The following is a 17,578-nucleotide window of genomic DNA, read 5'->3' as shown; positions in this document are numbered from 1 at the left end:
CGTTCGTACACTAATTTTATTCTTCTTTCTATTATTTTGCCCTTTTTAACACTTCTCCTGTTCGTACACTACTTTTATTCTTTAATTATATTATTTTGCCTTTTTTTAACAATTTCTCCTGTTCGTAAACCAATTTTATTCTTTATTTATATTAGTTTGCCTTTTTTTAACAATTTCTCCTGTTCGTACACCAATTTTATAACTGTTTCTTGTATTATACATTTACCTAATTCTCATTTGCACATCAACAAACTGACCTGACGCCTGGTTTCAGATTGACAGACTTTAAGCCAAAGTTGTGTATAAGATTATCTCCTTTTGTTTTCGCCCATTCAGCAGTGTTCCAAGTGAAGGGGATGATGACCCATGAAAATAGCTGTGCAAAAGTACCCACCACGAATCAGAAAACGACCATCCCTTCAAATAAAATATGTTCACTATTCTTACAAGGGATAGATTGATTTTACATGTTTGATCATTCAGAACATTACTAATAAACATGATTTTTATTAGCTTTATTTTCAAAGTTGGGTGACACAGAAATTCACTTGCAACCTCCTAATATCACACTGGGAAGGAGACTCATGGTGCTAAGAGTGAAATATTGTTCCAAAACTTATCGAGTGAAGATTTTTAGCCCCACCAGCTTCATTCTGTGGCGTGGTTCATGATATGGAGACACAGTATGCTGACTTTAATACAGAATTTTCTCATCTCCTCCGAAGGAAAATGTGGACATAAGCTTCCTTAACCTCACGATTCAGGACACCCAGAATATGAAACACAACATTCTTTTACATTTCTTTCTTTTTCTTTTCTTTCTTCCTTTTTTTTTTTTTTTACGGTTTATGATACTGACAATACCGTACTACTGCTTGAGCTTCTGAACAGTGCTTTGGGAGAGAGAGAGAGAGAGAGAGAGAGAGAGAGAGAGATGGGGGGTCTCACATCACCCAGCTTAGGCTCGCTCTTCCCCCCTCCCCCCCCCACTTACAGGGCCACCATCGTGCAAGGTGATGATCCCTCCATATACACTGTTTCAAACACTCGCCAATCAAACACTTAACAACCAAACTAGAGTGAATTGTAAAGCAAATAAATACAATCACACCCCATGATTTCTGATAACGCATAATTTGTGTGTAACAGTGTTCGTGGATTTGTCTTCGGTTAAACAGCTGCCAATCACTTCAGAACCAAACTAATTTGTCTCGTTCGTGTCGTTTATAAAGAATCGAACATGTTTGCTTGCGTCGGCCTTGGTCACCTAATGGCGGCTCTCCATGCTGCTCGTTCTCTGGCAGCCTCTCTACTCAGTCCCTTATCCCTGAGGTCACACCTAAAAAATAAAACCAGACGAAACCACTCCAGATAATAACTACGGTGTACAGTACATGACTTGAAACTTCATCTTCACTAACATAGCAAAATATTTCACAAACGACGACAAATACATTCTATATATATATATATATATATATATATATATATATATATATATATATATATATATATATATATATATGTATGTATCACTGCAGTGGAGATTTCTTTATCCTACAAACTGGTCACGATCCATCGCCAATACATTCCCAGAACACCTATCGGCCGGGGGCTGAGTATAACGAAAATGGGGACCCAAATGGGGACCTGGATTTCACATTAGACGGTTGCACGAGTCTAAGGAAGTGTCCGATGTTTTCCTTGTCCGTTACGCGCCGACCAACCACCTAACACGGAAGACACCAGACACACTACCCCCATGCTTGTTGTGCGCCCTGACAACACGCTTATCTCTTATCAGTGGGTCATGATAGGGAGGAAAGGGAATGCACAACACCACTGCAACCCCGATAACACATTTTTTTTTTTTTCATCTGAGTTAATTACCCGTCGCTCAGGGATGGGTACTGTTTTCACTCGGCTTGTCTCTTTGTTTTTGTCTGTATGTCTGTTAACAACTACGTGAAAATTGTTGGTGCAATTTTGACTAAAACTACAGGGATGATAGGCTATGACCTGCTCACCTGATTAAATTTTGGGCAAAACTGGGCCAAGGCCCAGGCTGTAGGCCCCCCCCCCCCAAAAAAAAAAAAAAAAAATATATATATATATATATATATATATATATATATCGTTTTTTCGCCATAACTCCTTTTAAGTTTGTCATACCAACAGGAAACCAAAACCTAAATTTGCATCTTTCAAATCTGCATCCTATAACATGCCTCAGTACATCAAGGGGGTCACCCCCCAGTTACTGGTAGGGGGGGGTCAATGTCAGGTGGGTCGGGCCTAAAATTTAAGATAGGCATAAAATCGTCAATTTTCAACTGATTTACTCCAAATTTGGTATGTGACATCACTGACTATATCCTGTTGTGTTAATACGTCACCACTAAAATGACAGCCGGGGACGGGTTTGCTGTGCATTGGCACCGCTTCTTGCTTGTTGTTAGTTATTGGTGATTTATATCAAGCTGATTCTCTCTCTCTCTCTCAATACTTAATTCGTTGTTATTTACATACCATTTTATTCAGGCTAAACTCTCTCTCTCTCTCTCTCTCCTAAAAGAGTTAGTTACAACCTCCTATAACCCCTTCATTACTTAACTGCTGTCCTAAGATGAATAAAATCGTCTGGGAGTAGCACAACGAAAAAAAAAAAGAAAACGGAAGAAAGAAAATGTAATACAAACTGCTCTAATGGTCGGAACATGAAGGTCAAAGCCAGCTCATAAATAACACTCCCTCTGAAAACCAAAATTTTACAGATATTTTACTTTTTAAACCAAACGATAAAAAAATGTTTACTTCTGCCCTAAAAGCAGAACAACAACATTTAAAAGAATACCGCTAATTTTGATACGCCCTTATTTTTAAAACGTCATTATTGAAGAAGCATGTAGCAGACCAGGTTTTAAACTAATTACTTTAAACAAAATATTCCATAACACATCACTTTACAGTAACCGACAAGAGAGAGAGAGAGAGAGAGAGAGAAATAACGGTATCTTATTAAAATTATCTGCTCCTACATCACAGCCAAAGCAAGAGTTTCCATATCTTGCCAGAGAGATTTATTATTATTATTATTATTATTATTATTATTATTATTTATGTGCTCCTGTTTCCCCTTTAACATGACGGGCCTCCCTTTCTCGCACACACACACACACACACACACACACACACACACACACACACACACAATTATTCCATTGCTCCACACACACACACACACACACACACACACACACACACACACACACACACACACACACACACACACACACACACACACACAGATTTCTGACAATTCACGGCTACAGACACTTTGATCCTTCAGACAGGTTCCAATCCTTCATAAACAGGATCCGCTGATACCAAAACATGACATCAGCCGATCAACCCCCATTTTCACCGGCAGCCCTGACACCATGCCTGTCATGGTGATCAACGATTAAAAATATGTAGAACCTTCATTATCTTGTTACTGTTAATCATTATCACCGGCATTGTTAAAACTTCCTACATCCGTGTGGAAAGGTTTGGTATATCTATCTATCTACTGCCAGACGCCATAATCCCGTACGGGGTGGTGTTCTTGTTAATATTATTATTCTTACATATTCTATAATTCAGATGTTTCTATGCCCATTTGGCCTAGACCCGTCAAACTTGGTCAACTTAGTTGGACAGATGTCCGTTTCTTTTAGCCAAATTCGGTGGCAATCCGTCAACCGGGTCTCCGAATATTATCAGGAATACAGAAAAGTGAGTCAGCCATGCTATCTCGAGAACTGCTGATGCCAGGACGCTGAAATTTTAAAACAATATAGCCTTGAGGCGGACGCAGTGCAGAAAGGAGCATGGTTCTAATGGCTGGTTATTCTGCGAGATCGCACTTGCCCGGATATTTCGAATGTTACTTAATTTCTCACGAAGGATTCAAGCTAGAGCCACCAAACTTGGTGGACTTATAGACTGTGATGATCTAAGGTGACTCTGACCACGAGGTTCGTTTACAGCTCGGCTTTTAGTAGGCAATGGCTGGGGGAAGTTTTTCTTTATCAAAACTGGCCTTGGACAATTCTATGTTGTTCTAGTTATTACCTTCGCCAAGGAGGTCATGTTTTACCACACTCTGGTTGGTTTGTCTGTTTGTCCATCTGTCTGTTGGCAGGATTACTGAAATAGTTACAAACGGATTTTACTGAAATTTTTTGGAGGGGTAGGGTATGGCCCACCGAACAATTGACTGGATTTTGGTTGTGATCTGAAATTTTGTTTGTTTGTTCACACCATATTTCCAAAAGTTCTCAACGAAATTCGGTGACATTTTGTGGTCATGGGAAGGATCCGGATCCGTCATTGGCGGAGGTATGCGCTCTCTCAGTGCCCCTCTAGTTTTTATTTTTATTATTATTATTATTATTATTATTATTATTATCATCATCATCATCATTGTTCTTATTATTACAACATGGCTGCTCTTCCAAATTAATTAAATTCGTCTGTTAACAGACATGGAAAAAAAATCTCCTAAATCATCCAACACTCCTATCACTTTAGCCTGGCCAAGGTTTTCGTCCTTTAGCTTGTAGCTCAGTGACACACAACACTCTGGGACTACATCCTACTCGTAGCACTTCTTCGTGACTAGCATCATATTCTAGCATTAATATTCTGCTACAGCTCAGCATTCAAGATAGAGATGGCAATTTTAGGCCAAGTTATGGTGAAAAGAGTAAAGCACCATATTCTAGCGTTAATCTAGTGCTACAACTCAGCATTCAAGGTGGAGAGATGGCAATTTCAGGCCAAGTTAGGGTGAAAAGAGTATAGGAGCATATTCTAGCGTTAATCTACTGCCACAACTCAGCATTCAAGGTGGAGAGATGGCAATTTTAGGCAAAGTTAGAGAGAAGTAATTGATAAGGAAGAAGGGAAGGCAATTTTAGGCCAAGTTAGAGAGAAGTAATTGATAAGGAAGGAGGGAAGGCAATTTTAGGCTAAGTTAGAGAGAAGTAACTGAAAAGGAAGGAGGGAAGGCAATTTTAGGCCAAGTTAGAGAGAAGTAATTGAAAAGAAAAATTATATCTCGCTTCCTATCAGTCCGCCTATCTCTTATCGGCGCCTGGTGATAAGAGATATATAATAATATCAGTCCAATACACCTCCTTCAATATGCTTGAGTTGTACTGAGGACGAGAAATGAGAAAAGGCGAAATAAAATAGATGATGGTAATGAGCACTGTTTTGGGGGGCTGGGGTTGAGAGAGAGAGAGAGAGAGAGAGAGAGAGAGAGAGAGAGAGAGAGAGAGAGAGAGAGAGAGAGCATGATTTCCACTTATCCCCTACCAGACGCTTTTTATTCAGCGTATTGAGGGTGTATAGGGACTAATGAACGCTGCATCCACCCCCCCCCAGCGCCAATCGTCTGAGGTGAGGGAAACCGTCTTGGAGTGGCGGGAGGAAAGCGGATATGACGTCATCGGTGTGAAGGGGTCGTCTGGCGGGAAAATACAAATAAGTAGATAAACAAGAATAAATAAAAATAAATACAATAAAGAAACAAAAATACAATGCATAAATAAATAGAAATAAAATCAATACAATAAATAAAAAATAAATGCAATATAATAATTAAAAATAAATACATTAGATAAATAAAAATACAATATAACAAAAAATAAAATTACAATATAATACAGAAATTAAAATAACAAATAAATATATATAAAACAAATAAAATGTAATATAATAAATAAATAAATAAATAAATGAAATACAAGTAAATAAAAAATACAAAAAATAAAAATACAATAAAATTAATAAAAATGCAAATAAATAAAGAAATAAAATAAAATAGTTCATGGTGACCTAATCTCTTCACTACGACTATCTCCTACGCAGAATAAAATCGCCTAGAGAGAGAGAGAGAGAGAGAGAGAGAGAGAGTCTACGTGCTGTTGCAGTGATATGGAGTGAGGTAACGATAAGGCTGCAGGATAAGTGGTTAGCTGGTGGACGGAGTGTGGTAGATAAGGGTATGTTTGGGTAGATTTGATACATGTAGGTCTCTCTCTCTCTCTCTCTTTCCCTCTCGCTCTCTCTCACACACACCACTGACAAACACCCACAAATAAACAAACAGACGCAATACCCACGAAATAATTGAATAACCACCTTCATCTTACCCAACTGCCTCTCCCGACACCCTCAGCCTATTAAACTATTCCGATTTCGCGGTCTGCCTTCCCTATTACGCGCTCTAGTTTCAAAATTAACACTCTGACCTTTGACCCCGCCCCCGACTGACTGGCACTGGGTAGAGGCTGGCAAATCTTCGACGTTTTGAGTTTGCAGTTACGTCTCTCTCTCTCTCTCTCTCTCTCTCTCTCTCTCTCTCTCATTATTTTTCTACGTTGCATACCTGCCAACAAAGCAATCACGAAAATGGCGAAGGTAATTTTAAACTTTTCGTGCGTTAAAACAGCGGACATGACGTGCATTACGTTTGAATATTTTAAAACTAAACAAGGTCGCAAAACACACACACACACACACACACACACACACACACACACACACACACACACACACACACACACACACAGTTTAAGGCTAAGCTTCAACTCGCGAAAAAGCTGCCTATTTAGCGCGCTTAAGGAGATGTTCCAATCCCAACCATCTTACCCGCTGTGTCAGGGTCGCTTATTACACCATTAACCGTATTATCAAGGCTGGGGAGTTCGATGCTCGCGATTACTCCTAATTTGATAAGAGTTAATGACGCACCCGAGAATTTGCCACAAAAAAGAAAGAAAAAAAAAAGAACGGGAGATCATATTAGCGCTGAGACAAAAATAAAAAATAAACAGCCACTTTCTACCGCAGCGATTGATAGATAATGGTTGAAATCGAGGGGTAATTAGAGAAAATGGAGGTATATAAGTGGAGGGGTGACTGGTGTGTTTTCAGTCACCTCCTTTACGCCGCAGGAGTAACTCGTTGCGACCCTGTTTCGGATGGACTATGCAGGGATTCTGGGTCTGTTGAATTGGTGGTTTTGTTAATTTACTCAGTTAATTAATTAACTAGTTCAGAAGTGTCCTTATCATACGCCATTATAGCAAAAATCTAATTTGTGACGTAAATATTTGAAAAGTAAAAAAAAACAATGATATAGTTAAAATTACTTACACTTTATGGACTGGATTATATATGTAGTGTAAAGTGCCAAATGTGGATATATGTAAGTGTTATTTTATCAGCATATGTCGCCAAAAACAAAGTGAAATTTTGGTAACGATGTATAAGTGCTATTTATCATCATCATCATCATCAATCATCATCTTCATCATTGCCTAAGAATGCATCGACATCATTATCAATCATCATCGCCTAATAGTACATTACCATCATCGTCGTCATCATCATCATCCTCAATGCTTAATATTACAGTACATCAACATCATCATCATCACTGCTTAACAATACATTATCATCATCATTTTCATCGTCATCATCATCACCACTGTCTAACAATACGTCATCATCATCACTGCCTATTAATACGTCATCATCGTCGTCAACATTATCATCATCATCATTGCCTAATAATACATCATTATCATCGTTGACAACATCATCATCATCATCAATGCTTAATACTACACGACTATCATCATCATCAATGCTTAATATTACACGACCATCATCATCATCACTGCTTAATAAATCATCATCATCATCATCATCACTGCTTAATAAATCATCATCATCATCATCACTGCTTAATAAATCATCATCATCATCATCATTCCTTAATAATACAAGATGCACCCACAGAATACAACACCCACTCACTACAGTCACAGGTCAATCGTATTATTCTGCTGTGTGACCTTGACCATGCACCAGTTGCTGTAAAAATCAAATCACTTCATTCTTGCCTGACTTTCAACCCTTCCTCCAAGTCTGGTACGAATTGGATAAAAAGTTGCTTAAGTTGACCTTGCCCTGTGCTCTTGACCTTTGACCTAAATTGAATTAACCTTACCCTTGACCTAATCTTCTCAAACCCGAATCACATTATCCTTGGCTGACCTTCCACACTTCCACCAAGTTCGGTCAAAATCGAATCACACCTACGAATACTGAAGATCCAAAACTTTGATCTTTCCCTGTGGCCTTCACCTCTGACCTATTACTCTTAAAACTGGGTCACTTCATCCTCTCCTGACCCTCAACTCATCCACCAAGTTTGGTCTAAATCGGATGGAAACTGATCTGACCTCATTCTTGACCTATGACCTTTTCCGGTTAAAATTTAATCACCTGTTCCTCTGATAGTCCTCGATAGTTATTGGAACTGTGTGTGTGTGTGTGTGTGTGTGTGTGTGTGTGTGTGTGTGTGTGTGTGTGTGTGTGAGAGAGAGAGAGAGAGAGAGAGAGAGAGAGAGAGAGAGAGAGTGTGTGTGTGTGTGTGTGTGTGTGTGTGTGTGTGTGTGTGTGTGTGTGTGTGCGTGTGTGTGTGTGTGTGATCTCGTTAACAATGACAGACAGACAAACAGATAAACCAAACACAAATCACCCTCCTTTAATGAGAGGAAATATAATAATAATCACCACAACCACCACAACTACCACGATCATTACCAGTCTTAACTATTATCGCAGCAATCACTACAACTACCACCATCACTGCAACCATCCCATTACCACAACTACCACCATTACAACCAACATTCACTATAACTACCACCATTACCACAATCCTAGCGACTACCACAATTAGAGGGGATCCAGCAGGTGGCCTTCACGTGGTGGCACCGATATGACTCACTGGATCTACTGCCTGGTTTTACTGTTACTACTACCACTACTATTACTACTACCACTACTACTATTATCTCCACCACCACTACCACTATTACCACTACCACCATCACTACTACTACTGGTACTACAACCATTACTACTACTACTACTACTACGACCACCACCACTACCACCACCACCACCACCACCACTACTACTACTACTACTATTATTACTACTACCACCACCACTACTATTACTACTACTACTACTACTACCACCACCACCACCACCACTACTACTACAGTAACTACTACTACCACAATCAGAACAACTATCGTCATCTAAACTTCCGTCTCAACCACAACTACTAACACCTAATGCTCTATCCACCACTACCAGAGTTACCACAATCATCAGACTTACCACCATCCCAACCACCACTACCACAACTACCACCTCCAGCTCCTATTTATAATCACCAATATTACCACAATCATTACAACTACTACAATCACAGCTGCCGTACTAACCACCACTATCTAACCACCACTACCACAACTACCACTATCTCTATTACCACCTCCTGCCCATCTAACTACCACAATCAGTACAACCACCACTATAACCACCACAACTACCACCATTACCATCACCACCACCACACCATCATTAGAACCACCACAACTACCACCATCAACATCACCACCACAATCACCACTAAACCTCCACAACTACCACCATTAACATCATCACAACCACCACTAAAACCACCACAACTACCACCATTAACATCACCACCACAACCACCACCATTAGCATACCACAACCACCACTATAACCACCACAACTACCACCATTAACATCACCACCACAACCACCACCATTAGCATACCACAACCACCACTATAACCACCACAACTACTACCATTACCATTACCACTATAACCACCACAAATACCACCACTACCACCATCACAATCAAGATCACCACAACCATCACTATAACCACCACAACTATCACCACTAACATCAGCACAACGACCACTATAACCATAATAATAATAATAATAATAATAATAATAATAATAATAATCCACCCATGACAAAAACTTCACAAGACTGTTTATCCAAGCTCTATAAGAGTCACGTGGGATGACTTGACCGCCACAACCATCACAACCACAACTACCACAACTACTAACAACCATCCCAACCACAACTACCACAACTACTAACAACCATCCCAACCACAACTACCACACCTAATCCTCTATCCATCGCTACCAACACAACCATCATAGGAACAAGAGTCGAAACAGTCAATTAGTGAGTGATATAACTATACTCTTTTCACTCTAACCTGGCCTAAAATTGACGTCTGGAATGGTGAGTTGTACCGATAGATTGTTATTGGATTTTTTTTATGCAGGGAAGAAGGAACCTAAGGCCAGATGCCCGTAAGATTGTTCCCTTCAAGAAAAAAAAAAAAAAAAAAAAACGAGAGCCAAATTCAAGACCTGTTCATTTCGAGATCATGATGCTAGTCACGAAAAAGTGCTATGGAAAGGATGTAGGGCAGTATTATCTTTCTGAACCACTGTGCTACATGAAAAATAAGTTGCCTAAAGACGAAATCCTGGGCCAAGTTAGAGCAAAAGGAATATAGAATCAATTTAGTTCAGTGGTGCTTTCAATCCATGCCATCCCTTCACACCCATTCCCATCCTAACGAGGTCAATTTAAGTCAACTCATTTCAGGTGCTGTTCTATCTATCTATTGCCAGACGTCCTACTCCTGTAAGGGGTGGCCACAAACAAATCGCCTCCATGTCGCCCTGTCCCCCGCCATTTCATTGCCCTGCTCCCAGCTCACACTCTCCTCTCTCATATACCTCTTCACTCCAGCCCTCCATCTCACCCTTGGCCTCCCCTTCCCTCTCTCCCCTCTACCTCACTCACGTACACTCTCCTCGTCAGTTTCTCACTCTCCATCCTCTCCACATGGCCAGACCACCTCAGTGTATTTCTCCTAAGGCAAGGTCACACATATTTACAGATCACATTTCACCACCAAAGTAACACAACTCCATTTCCGGCAATTAACTCCACTTGGGTCACTATCCATCCACGCTGACTGGTTAATTAAGGACCATCTAAGACTAATTAGGTCTGCCCAGTCCACAAACACCCCATTCAGTCCACCTCAGGCCACTTAAGGACCATTTTAGACCAGCTAGACCAATTTACAGTCACATCCAGTCTATGAAAAAACTCCACATTCATTCCTACCCAGTCAAGTGTGTTCATGCTAGGTCACGGTCATTCGAGGTCAGTTTCATGCTAGGTCACGGTCATTCGAGGTCAGTTTCATGCTAGGTCACGGTCATTCGAGGTCAGTTTCATGCTAGGTCACGGTCATTCGAGGTCAGTTTCATGCTAGGTCACGGTCATCCGAGGTCAGTTTCATCCTAGGTCACGGTCATTCGAGGTCAGTTTCATCCTAGGTCACGGTCATTCGAGGTCAGTTTCATCCTAAGTCACGGTCATTCGAGGTCAGTTCCATCCTAGGTCACGGTTATTCGAGGTCAATTTCATCCTAGGTCACGGTTATTTGAAGTCAATTTCATCCTAGGTCACGGTCATTCGAGGTCAGTTTCATCCTAGGTCACAGTCATTCGAGGTCAGTTTCATCCTAGGTCACGGTCATTCGAGGTCAGTTGGGTCCGATCAGGGTCATCAATAGCACATCAGGTCTCATCAGGTCATCAAAATCTTTCATATCTACCTATAAAGTCAGGTATGTTCACACCATTCACTTCTAATTACATACACTCACTTCTAATTACATACACTCACTTCTAATTAAATACACTCACTTCTAATTACATACACTCACTTCTAATTATATACACTCACTAATTACATACATTCACTTTTAATTACATACATTCACTTCTAATTACATATATTCACTTCTAATTACAATCATGGTTCACATCTCTCTCTCTCTCTCTCTCTCTCTCTTTCTCTCATTAGCAAGGAAGAGGTGCCACGAAGCCTCCCTGACCAACCAGAAGGTATACAGTTGGCTCCACTTCCACGTGACCCACCCCAAATTGCAAATGTCTCAGCAGTCGAAGCATATAACCTTCTCTCTCTCTCTCTCTCTCTCGTATCTACGGCAATGAGCAGGCTGACTTACTTGCAAAGTCGGCTGTAGAGCTCGAGGAGACTTGGGACGTTCCTCGTGATCTACGGTCGAGTCTATCTCTCGGAAAGAAATCAATAAATCTTCTGTGGCAAGGTCAGTGGACCAGACTAAATATTCCAACTTGTAAGCCGTACCTGGGCGACTGGGACACTGCCAACCGTCCCAGTCGCCTAGAAGAAAAAGTGTTGGCACGGCTACGGCTGAATGCCACCATTGTAACCCACATAAAACCATATATGGAAAGACGCTTCCCACCGCACTGTGACATCTGTAATGCGGTGTTATCTATCAGTCATATCATCCTGCGCTGTCGGCGATTTATTCGTGAACGCGCTTCACTTATAAATTACTGCGGCGCAGTAGACGTCCCCTTCACCCTTTCCACCATCCTGGGTGATGGGGACATTGTTATGACTGATAAATTGATGGCTTTCTTGAGAGAGACCGGACTGATCAGAGTGATGTGACTTTTTTACTGTGTGGTTATGGTTTTTATGAAAAGTAAATATGTATATATTGTAATATTAATTAGGGTTGACAGTTGACATATTTTAAATAGTTCCTCCTCCCACCGATCTATTTCTAATATAGATGTCCCCTACATTAAGCCAAGTTCCTTGCCTGACAGTCACCAGCTGATGAGTGCAAGTGTGCAATATAGGAAGGTATTGGGCACTTGCAGTCGATGGTAGTCTGCTGGGCGAGGTTCTTCAATTTTTGTATAAATTATGTAAATACATTATATTATCTTGCTTAAGTTATTCTAATTAGGGACGACAGCTGACGTATATGGAAATGTTCCTGACTCGTCTGGTTCCCTTTCATATATTGATGTCCCCCTATATTAGGTTGTGCCTCGACTGACAGTCATCAGGTGATGAGTGCAGGTATGTAATGTAGAAAAGCATTACATATCTGCAGTCGATGGTGTTCTCTTGGTCGAGGCTTTTTTACCATTAGTGTAGGCCTAGTTATTTGTCTCTTAGGATTTAGTATAGGTTAGCGATTTGTCTGTTAGGTGGTTAGTTTTAGGGTCTTTAAATTAGGTATTTTTTTTTTATAAGTAATATAAGGTTAAAAATATAAAAAATAAATAAAAATAATGAAAATAAAACTACAAAAAAAATAATAAAATAAAAATTATTATATATATATGTACGTGTGCATGAAAGTGTGTATGTTCATATGCATGGATGTGTGTATGTATGTATGTATGTATATATATATGTTTGTATTTATATGTATATATGTGTCAATATATATACATATATATATATTTGCCTTAATGACCAGAGGCTCCGGCCTCAATGGTCGATAGGCAAAAAAAAAAAAAAAAAAAAAAAAAAAAAAAAAAAAAATTCTCTCTCTCTCTCTCTCTCTCTCTCTCTCTCTCTCTCTCTCTCTCTCTCTCTCTCCAGTGGGCTACGAATCTGTCTCAGTGGTGATGGCTTTGCACTTCAAGGTGAGACATGATTTGCAGTGCTAGGTGGGTCATGTGGAAGTGGCGCCAAGTGTACCTCCCTATACAACCCCCACTATCACCACGCCCCTAACCCCCCCCTACCCCTGCTGTTGGTCCTGCTGGGGGGGGGTGTCTGCGGGGGGAAGCCACTACCCCCCCCTTGTCACAATCACTCCATTAACATCATCACTGTCACCACCATCATACAACATCACTATGACTATCACCACCCCTAGTTCTTCCGACACCATCACCACCACTACCATCACCACCATCACACAGCACTACCACCAATACGATCACCATCACCACCACCATCATCACCCTGCCATCACCAGTATCACCATCACCTCTTAAAACACAATCACCATCACTACCATCACCACCATCATCAACACCTTCACCACCACTAACACCAACACCATCATCACCACCCCTACTATCACCATCACCACCACCACCATCACCCTAACCACCCCTCTGCCCCCAGGTACCCCCCCTATCCCTGCTGGTGGCCCTGTTGGGGGTGCGTGCTGGCTGGGGGGAGCACAGGCCCCCCTCCACACTCTACACCAGGCCAGTAAGTAGGGGGGAGGGAGGGGGGGGAGTAGAAGCGAGTGAGTGAGTGACTGAGTGAGAGAGAGAGAGAGAGAGAGAGAGAGAGAGAGAGAGAGTGTGAGTGGGTGAGTGAGTGAGTGTGTGAGTTAGTGAGTGTGTGAGTGAGTGAGTGTGTGAATGAGTGAGTGAGTGAATGTGTGTGTGAGTGAGTGAGTGAGTGTGTGAGTTAGTGAGTGTGTGAGTGAGTGAGAGAGTAAGAGAGTGAATAAATTTAAAAAAAAGTGTGAGTTAAGTGAGTGAATGTGTGAGTGAGTATATGTAAGAACGTAATTACCATGGTGCAAAAGGTGATAAAATGAGAGAGAGAGAGAGAGAGAGAGAGAGAGAGAGAGGGGGGGTAAACAGTCATTCTGAAGGCAGTACCGAGAGATGGGGTGAAAGTGACCTTCAAGCCACCGAAAATAAGTAGTACCGGGTAGCAGTAGTAGTAGTAGCTGTTGTTGTTGTTGTTGTTGCTGATGTAGTTTTGTAGTAGTAGTAGTAGTAGTAATAATAATAATAATAATAATAATAATACATTCAGAGTAAACAGAGTGCCAGGTCCATGTCACATTCTTTCGTTCATTTATCATTCCCTATCGTTCTCGGCCTTCCTCTCCTCACTCCCCAATCCATTTCGCTTCCCTACGCTCTCGGCACAGATATAAATGTCCTATACTCCTTCTAATCTAACTTGGCCTAAAATTGCCATCTCTGGAACTTAAATCCTGAGCTGTAACAAGAGATTAACACTAGAACATGATCCTAGTCACGAAGAAGTGCTATGGAAAGGATGTAGAGCCAAGTTAGAGTGAAAAGGGTACAGTACATTTTATTACTCTCTGGTGACTCACTCTTACCTTGACAAAGAGTGAGGTGTTAATGGGAATAAAATAATGAAGAGTTGTTCCCATCACTAAAGAGTTAATGATGGCTTTATTTGACACGCCGGTTCCTATGACTCTCTTACACGTCTAGCGTTGTGAAGAGAGAGAGAGAGAGAGAGAGAGAGAGAGAGAGAGAGAGAGAGAGAGAGAGAGAGAGAGAGAGAGAGAGAGAACCAGCTCGCGAGTTAAAAGTCATAAAAAATAAACACCCATTTGTGGTTAGCTTAAACACACACACACACACACACACACACACACACACACACACACACACACACACACAGCTTGAATATTTAGGCAGCGGCAGAGATTCAGGTGAGGAGGGTGTTGAGTACTCCATTCTCCTGTTCTCAGATAAACATACTGGACTGTATTACTTATGCGACTTGGGCCATGCAATAAGAAGCCAACCCCTATTAATACAGGTAGATGGAAATTTGTTATAGATTATGGCACGTACTTCGTTACTGCTTCCACAACGCATTTTTTTCTACTGCTTCCACAATGCACTTTTACCTCCGCCAAGGAGGTTATGTTTTCACCCCTGTCCGTTTGTTTGTTGATTGGTTTGTGAGCAAGAATACACAAAAACTACTACACGGATTTCCACGAAACTTGGTAGGAGAATGGGCCTTGGCCCAGAATACACTCCATTAAATTTTGGTGCGGATCCAGGATTATTATTTTTTTTTTTTCACTTTCTTTAACTGCGATAGGTCGTTGGCAGAGGTATGCGCTCTACTGAGTGCCATTCTAGTCTTCTACTGCTTCCACAAGGCATTTTTTCACGATGGGAAATTGCATATAGTGTAATTATGCAGAAAAAAGAACAGGTATACTGTAGTTCTTTTATCTTAACTTGGCCCAGTCTTCGTCTTTTTGCAATTTCACGCAGTCCAGTGGCAGAAAGACAGTTACAGCTCTACACAGCACTTCTTCGTGACTATCATTTTCTCGCATTTATCTCTGGTCACAGCACAGCATTCAGGATGGAAAAATGGCAGTTCTAGGCCGTCAACCCTTACAGTCCAATGACGGGTTTTACTGATTCATTTTTGCTACCGATTTTATTTACCTTTTAGAAAATCTACTGTGTGTGTGTGTGTGTGTGTGTGTGTGTGTGTGTGTGTGTGTGTGTGTGTGTGTGTGTGTGTGTGTTTTACAAATTTTTATCCTCCATTATTCAACAACAACTTTCCCCCTCACCCCCCATCCCTTTAATCCGAAATAAATTGATCGAAACAACCTACATTAGCCAAAACAAACTGAAACAAACGCCCTGGGGCAGAAAGTAGATCTATCTATCTATCTATTGCCAGAGGCCCTAATCCCGTAAAGGGTGGCCACAAACAAATCGCCTCCATGTCGCCCTGTCCCCCGCCATTTCACTTCCCTGCTCCCAGCTCACACCCCCCTCTCTCATATACCTCTCCGCTCCATCCCTCCATCTCATCCTTGGCCCCCCTCCCTCTCTTCCCCTCTACCTCACTCGCATACACTCTCCTCGTCAGTCTCTCACTTTCCATCCTCTCCACATGGCCAAAGCACCTCTAACTTCCTAACTAAAAATCATAGAGTCAAACGTTTTCTTACCTTTTCTTTTCTCCTCCTCCTCATCATCATCATCTTCATTTTCTTCTTCTTCTTCCTTGGTTCCAGATTTCCAGCGGTTACGACTTTGAGTACGAGGTGGTTGACACGGGGCCGAGCTGGATGGAGGGCCGAGGCGAGTGGTCTGACGGACTAGCCACCAGGTACCCTCCTCACAAACATCACACCTGAAAAAAAAAAAAAAATCAGAATCAATCAAGGTTCCTAAATACTTCGAACTGGAATGAATACAAAGTGAAAGGGGAAAAAAAATGACAGTAACATTGGAGGTTTACCTACTACTACTACTACTACTATTACTACTTCTACTGCTACTACTACTACTAATAATAATAACTACTTCCACAGGGGGGCCTACTCCGTGTTACTCCCAGATGGTCGCCTACAAAGAGTTACCTATACTGCCGACCACCTAGGATTTCGCCCGGTCATCACTTACTACCCGGTGGACCACACTGAGGGGGAGCACAGGGACAGGGGTGATGGTGGTGACAGGGATGGGTATGGTGAGGATGGGTATGGTGAGAGCAATAAGTTCAGTGGTAGTGATAGTGATGAAAAGGTTGGGCATAGTAAGATGGATGGGTATGGTGAAATGGATGGATATGGTGATGGGTATGGTGAATTTGATGGATATGGTGATGGATATGGTGAAATAGATCGATATGGTGATGGGTATGGTGAATTTGATGGATATGGTGATGGGTATGGTGAAATGGATGGATATGGTGATGGGTATGGTGAAATGGATGGATATGCTGATAAAGACGGGTATGGTGATGGGAATGTAAGTGGTGAGAAAGATGAGTATGGTGAAATGGATGGATATGGCGACAAGGATGAGATGGACGGATATGATGAGATGGATGAAACAGGTGAGAGGGGTGGGTATGGTGAAACAGACAGATACAGTGAAATGGAAGGGTATGGTAACAGATATGGATATGGTGCAAACAAGGAAAGCAGTGAGATGAAAGA

This window comes from Coenobita brevimanus, chromosome 39, assembly GCF_032717465.1.
Source record: "Coenobita brevimanus isolate Jiangsu-jjx chromosome 39, ASM3271746v2, whole genome shotgun sequence".
Lineage (NCBI taxonomy): Eukaryota > Metazoa > Arthropoda > Malacostraca > Decapoda > Coenobitidae > Coenobita > Coenobita brevimanus.
Note: the sequence above shows the minus strand (reverse complement) of the source record.